General features: G+C 47.2%; 1 protein-coding gene across 1 annotated transcript in view; it reads right to left on the reverse strand.

Annotated features, from left to right (window-relative positions):
- The window catches only part of LOC138583065 (sterile alpha motif domain-containing protein 9-like), a 275,663-nt gene extending 269,094 nt beyond the window's left edge, over positions 1–6,569 (reverse strand). Inside the window, exon 1 of the mRNA XM_069654983.1 lies at positions 6,290–6,569. The gene's annotated coding sequence lies outside the window, so the exon portion shown is untranslated. The remainder of the gene's footprint in view (positions 1–6,289) is intronic.
- Positions 6,570–6,864: the final 295 nt, after the last annotated feature.

Here is a 6,864-nt window from a genome sequence, read left to right on the forward strand (position 1 = left end):
GAGCTACCTTTGAAATCTACCATTTGGTGAAGGGTTACAAGTGTGTGCATTGGCGGACTTTAAAAGATCAATCGGTGCCAGGCCCATTTTAAATTTTGCCTATCAGGTGTCTCTGTTGCCAAAACGATTGCATTTGAGTAGACATAAGAGGGAGATGAGATGTGAGGAAGGGGTAGTCTGTGGGCGTTGTTTAAATATTTACACATCAATTGGCTACCCCGAGCCATGCAAATCTTGATAGCCATTCCAACCCACTACCTAGTCTCAAAACACACCCTCCGGGGATCTCCTTGACCTAGATCTATCATACTACAGCATCAAACATTGTGCTGTACGGTGCCTTCCAGTGTTATTTCTATGCAGTCTTCCACAAGCTAATCGCTCAATTGCTGCTGGTGAAATAAAAATGTCTTAGCCAAGTGTGCATGCAGTCAGTTGATTTATAAGTAATACGCATATCCTTTCACATGTCCCTTGGACTGCAGACCTGTTAAAAACAAGTATTTGCAAAGTCAGCAGTTTTGGCTTCTGTATAGCTATTTTGCCAGGCAACTGACATCATATGACCAGGTAGGTACTTACACCTTGCTCCCGCTTTTGCATTCATATGGTCGGGCAGTACCATTATGCCAGTGATTGGCAAGTGCCTATCCAATGCGTGCATGCAAGCAAAAACTATGCTATGCTAATGCTTGTTAAATTTCCACCTCCAATTAGATAAGAAGGATAGGATCTAAAACAAGCAAGGCTGAAGGCAGTAGTGTGGGCTTTTCTTTAGTGAAATTGTTTGATGTCCTCCTCAGCTAGGGTGACCAGATTTTCAAAACAAAAAACTGGGAAGGCCAACAACATAAAAGAGGGACTACCCCATCGCAGCTCACCAATTACCGCCCCTCCCCGAAAAACGCCCCACAACCACCCCCCAAACATATTTCCAGCACTTCTCCTTTCTATAAACTGTATATAATCTCATTTGTGCAGTTTTGTCTGTGAATCGTGGCATGTTAATTCAAAACGTGTGTGAGCTCTAGCTGATATTACATGGTTTGCGGTACAATAATTTCCAAGCCAGTCCCTGTGGCACAGTCAGTAAGTGTTCTGACTTGTACATGAGAGGTTGGGGGTTCGAGCCAAACCTCCAACTTCAGAATTCTGTAAGTGTGGTGAAAAATGTTTACGGTTTTAATTACCGTAGCACCCCAAACATGCAAATCACGGGCGGGGTTTCAAAAATAAAAAAACTCCCGGGACAGAGGGTGATTTCCCACAGACTATCCCGGGAAAACCCAGATATCTGGTCATCCTATCCTCAGCAGCTCATACTACTAAACTTATCAATGCACGCAGACCATTCCTCTCCTCAGACAGCTGTCTCACCATTGCCCGCACTGTCACTGGCTCCAGACTTGATTACTGCAATGCGCTCTTTGCAGGCACCTCAACCCACAATATCCAAAAATAGCCAAGTCATCCAGAACAATGCACTTCATGCAGCCCTTAAAATTCCCAGGCAAGTTTATATCTCGGCCGTAAGAAGATACGCCCACTGGCTCCCTGTAAGGGATCGGATCACCTTTAAAACACTGGCAATCACCCATACCTGCCTCTCGAACTCTGTACCGCCGTACCTCTCACAGAAAATTTTCAAAGCCCAAACCAAGAGACCAACCAGAACCGCTTACACCCACCATCTCCTCCTACCCAAATTCAGGTTCTCTGGTGGTGTCAGCTTCCCAGTTATGGCAGCAAAACTCTGGAACGCCCTCCCCATGCCCTGAGAGCCAAACAATCGTGCTGGGCTTTCCGTAAACATTTGAAAACCTGGCTCTTCACGGAGCGTAGCACCCGAGCTCTTCACCCCAAGCATGTTTCTGTCAATGTCATAACCATGCCCGTGTAACATGAACTGCAACAGCACGTTGACGCCTCCGGGCTTAGTGCGCTTTATGAATGTATACATGCATAAATAAATAAATAAATATGTTTTCCGTTATTGCCATCACATGCAAGCGAGTCACATCAGATGCCCGCATGCGTGCATCAATGTCCGGAGGCTTGCATCCTATGGCAATGGTTCCCATTAGAAGCCCAGTTATTCACACCATAAGCCAGGTATTGTGTAGAGGAACCCTGGAGATCGGGTTGGATTAGGTAGTCTTCAGAAAACTTTAATTTAACACACTTCGGTCATCAGGCATTTGTGCACCAGAAAAAACAATTGTACATTACAAGATAAATGCACATGATCAAACAAATAAGGAGGTCGGAGGCACCAGGAAAAAATAAAGCATATTCTAATATGTACTACAAAAGGGAAAGGACGAAAGAAAAAACAGAAAAGGCATGCCAAGGGAGGTATTACCACAGCAATGCATCCCACGTCAGATCATCCCAGAGCCCAAGAGACCCAGAATAAAGGGGAACACATGAAATCAGTCAGTAGCATGCCAAGGGAGGTATTACCACAGCAATGCATCCCACGTCAGATCATCCAAGAGCCCAAGAGACCCAGAATAAAGGGGAACACATGAAATCAGTCAGTAGCATGCCAAGGGAGGTATTACCACAGCAATGCATCCCACGTCAGATCATCCCAGAGCCCAAGAGACCCAGAATAAAGGGGAACACATGAAATCAGTCAGTAGCATGCCAAGGGAGGTATTACCACAGCAATGCATCCCACGTCAGATCATCCCAGAGCCCAAGAGACCCAGAATAAAGGGGAACACATGAAATCAGTCAGTAGCATGCCAAGGGAGGTATTACCACAGCAATGCATCCCACGTCAGATCATCCAAGAGCCCAAGAGACCCAGAATAAAGGGGAACACATGAAATCAGTCAGTAGCATGCCAAGGGAGGTATTACCACAGCAATGCATCCCACGTCAGATCATCCAAGAGCCCAAGAGACCCAGAATAAAGGGGAACACATGAAATCAGTCAGTAGCATGCCAAGGGAGGTGTTACCACAGCAATGCATCCCACGTCAGATCATCCCAGAGCCCAAGAGACCCAGAATAAAGGGGAACACATGAAATCAGTCAGTAGCATGCCAAGGGAGGTGTTACCACAGCAATGCATCCCACGTCAGATCATCCCAGAGCCCAAGAGACCCAGAATAAAGGGGAACACATGAAATCAGTCAGTAGCATGCCAAGGGAGGTGTTACCACAGCAATGCATCCCACGTCAGATCATCCCAGAGCCCAAGAGACCCAGAATAAAGGGGAACACATGAAATCAGTCAGTAGCATGCCAAGGGAGGTGTTACCACAGCAATGCATCCCACGTCAGATCATCCCAGAGCCTAAGAGACCCAGAATAAAGGGGAACACATGAAATCAGTCAGTAGCATGCCAAGGGAGGTGTTACCACAGCAATGCATCCCACGTCAGATCATCCAAGAGCCCAAGAGACCCAGAATAAAGGGGAACACATGAAATCAGTCAGTAGCATGCCAAGGGAGGTGTTACCACAGCAATGCATCCCACGTCAGATCATCCCAGAGCCTAAGAGACCCAGAATAAAGGGGAACACATGAAATCAGTCAGTAGCATGCCAAGGGAGGTATTACCACAGCAATGCATCCCACGTCAGATCATCCCAGAGCCCAAGAGACCCAGAATAAAGGGGAACACATGAAATCAGTCAGTAGCATGCCAACGGAGGTATTACCACAGCAATGCATCCCACGTCAGATCATCCAAGAGCCCAAGAGACCCAGAATAAAGGGGAACACATGAAATCAGTCAGTAGCATGCCAAGGGAGGTATTACCACAGCAATGCATCCCACGTCAGATCATCCAAGAGCCCAAGAGACCCAGAATAAAGGGGAACACATGAAATCAGTCAGTAGCATGCCAAGGGAGGTATTACCACAGCAATGCATCCCACGTCAGATCATCCCAGAGCCCAAGAGACCCAGAATAAAGGGGAACACATGAAATCAGTCAGTAGCATGCCAAGGGAGGTATTACCACAGCAATGCATCCCACGTCAGATCATCCCAGAGCCCAAGAGACCCAGAATAAAGGGGAACACATGAAATCAGTCAGTAGCATGCCAAGGGAGGTATTACCACAGCAATGCATCCCACGTCAGATCATCCAAGAGCCCAAGAGACCCAGAATAAAGGGGAACACATGAAATCAGTCAGTAGCATGCCAAGGGAGGTGTTACCACAGCAATGCATCCCACGTCAGATCATCCAAGAGCCCAAGAGACCCAGAATAAAGGGGAACACATGAAATCAGTCAGTAGCATGCCAAGGGAGGTGTTACCACAGCAATGCATCCCACGTCAGATCATCCCAGAGCCCAAGAGACCCAGAATAAAGGGGAACACATGAAATCAGTCAGTAGCATGCCAAGGGAGGTATTACCACAGCAATGCATCCCACGTCAGATCATCCCAGAGCCCAAGAGACCCAGAATAAAGGGGAACACATGAAATCAGTCAGTAGCATGCCAAGGGAGGTATTACCACAGCAATGCATCCCACGTCAGATCATCCAAGAGCCCAAGAGACCCAGAATAAAGGGGAACACATGAAATCAGTCAGTAGCATGCCAAGGGAGGTATTACCACAGCAATGCATCCCACGTCAGATCATCCAAGAGCCCAAGAGACCCAGAATAAAGGGGAACACATGAAATCAGTCAGTAGCATGCCAAGGGAGGTATTACCACAGCAATGCATCCCACGTCAGATCATCCAAGAGCCCAAGAGACCCAGAATAAAGGGGAACACATGAAATCAGTCAGTAGCATGCCAAGGGAGGTATTACCACAGCAATGCATCCCACGTCAGATCATCCAAGAGCCCAAGAGACCCAGAATAAAGGGGAACACATGAAATCAGTCAGTAGCATGCCAAGGGAGGTATTACCACAGCAATGCATCCCACGTCAGATCATCCAAGAGCCCAAGAGACCCAGAATAAAGGGGAACACATGAAATCAGTCAGTAGCATGCCAAGGGAGGTATTACCACAGCAATGCATCCCACGTCAGATCATCCAAGAGCCCAAGAGACCCAGAATAAAGGGGAACACATGAAATCAGTCAGTAGCATGCCAAGGGAGGTATTACCACAGCAATGCATCCCACGTCAGATCATCCCAGAGCCCAAGAGACCCAGAATAAAGGGGAACACATGAAATCAGTCAGTAGCATGCCAAGGGAGGTATTACCACAGCAATGCATCCCACGTCAGATCATCCAAGAGCCCAAGAGACCCAGAATAAAGGGGAACACATGAAATCAGTCAGTAGCATGCCAAGGGAGGTATTACCACAGCAATGCATCCCACGTCAGATCATCCAAGAGCCCAAGAGACCCAGAATAAAGGGGAACACATGAAATCAGTCAGTAGCATGCCAAGGGAGGTATTACCACAGCAATGCATCCCACGTCAGATCATCCCAGAGCCCAAGAGACCCAGAATAAAGGGGAACACATGAAATCAGTCAGTAGCATGCCAAGGGAGGTATTACCACAGCAATGCATCCCACGTCAGATCATCCAAGAGCCCAAGAGACCCAGAATAAAGGGGAACACATGAAATCAGTCAGTAGCATGCCAAGGGAGGTATTACCACAGCAATGCATCCCACGTCAGATCATCCAAGAGCCCAAGAGACCCAGAATAAAGGGGAACACATGAAATCAGTCAGTAGCATGCCAAGGGAGGTATTACCACAGCAATGCATCCCACGTCAGATCATCCCAGAGCCCAAGAGACCCAGAATAAAGGGGAACACATGAAATCAGTCAGTAGCATGCCAAGGGAGGTATTACCACAGCAATGCATCCCACGTCAGATCATCCAAGAGCCCAAGAGACCCAGAATAAAGGGGAACACATGAAATCAGTCAGTAGCATGCCAAGGGAGGTATTACCACAGCAATGCATCCCACGTCAGATCATCCAAGAGCCCAAGAGACCCAGAATAAAGGGGAACACATGAAATCAGTCAGTAGCATGCCAAGGGAGGTATTACCACAGCAATGCATCCCACGTCAGATCATCCCAGAGCCCAAGAGACCCAGAATAAAGGGGAACACATGAAATCAGTCAGTAGCATGCCAAGGGAGGTGTTACCACAGCAATGCATCCCACGTCAGATCATCCAAGATCCCAAGAGACCCAGAATAAAGTGGAACACATGAAATCAGTCAGTAGATTACTGCAAAAGTCTGGCTTCTGGGCAGGAGGGCGTCTCACGGTACATGAACACGCCTACTGTGAGCTGAGATTGCAGGAACTATACTGCCACCTCCATGAAGCTTACCTTACTTAGGTCGCGTGGGATGAGATTGAATTGGTATCACCCAAGACCAGATTTATTTTGGAAAACATCCTCCTTATTTTCTTATTTAGCCGTTCTTTGGACAGTTGGGAGCTTCTCAATCCTGGGCCCGGCCCGTTTTTTCAAGCAGAAAGGCCATGATTTTATAAAGCATCGCAGGGTTTTCCTTTCGTGGGTTTACTCGCATTTGTAAAGATCAAAAGTCACCTATATTTAATCAGGTCCTGTAGCTGGCTGTTTTCCGTTGGTGACGCACTTGCCTTTGATTTCACAAAATGTCCAGAAAGCACGGTATGCTTCCTTTCTCATCACGTGATGCTTGTAAACCATCACCAACCAAAGGAAGAGCCTCCTGGAGTTGCCATAGTTACCTATCTCCATCCTTTCTTACCTAGTCAGATGCCCCAGTGCTAAAGGGAAGTGGGCTCTTAAGTTCTAAATAACCCTCAACTGGCCATTCTGCAGGCAAGGTGTTTTGGCTGTGAACTAAAAGGATCGCAAATGAAGCTTTTGTCATGAGACTCAGGTGCTAGTGAGCGTGTCCTTTGTAGCATTTG

This window comes from Ambystoma mexicanum, chromosome 3q (assembly GCF_040938575.1).
Source record: "Ambystoma mexicanum isolate Mex_15411 chromosome 3q, UKY_AmexF1_1, whole genome shotgun sequence".
NCBI classification, from domain to species: domain Eukaryota; kingdom Metazoa; phylum Chordata; class Amphibia; order Caudata; family Ambystomatidae; genus Ambystoma; species Ambystoma mexicanum.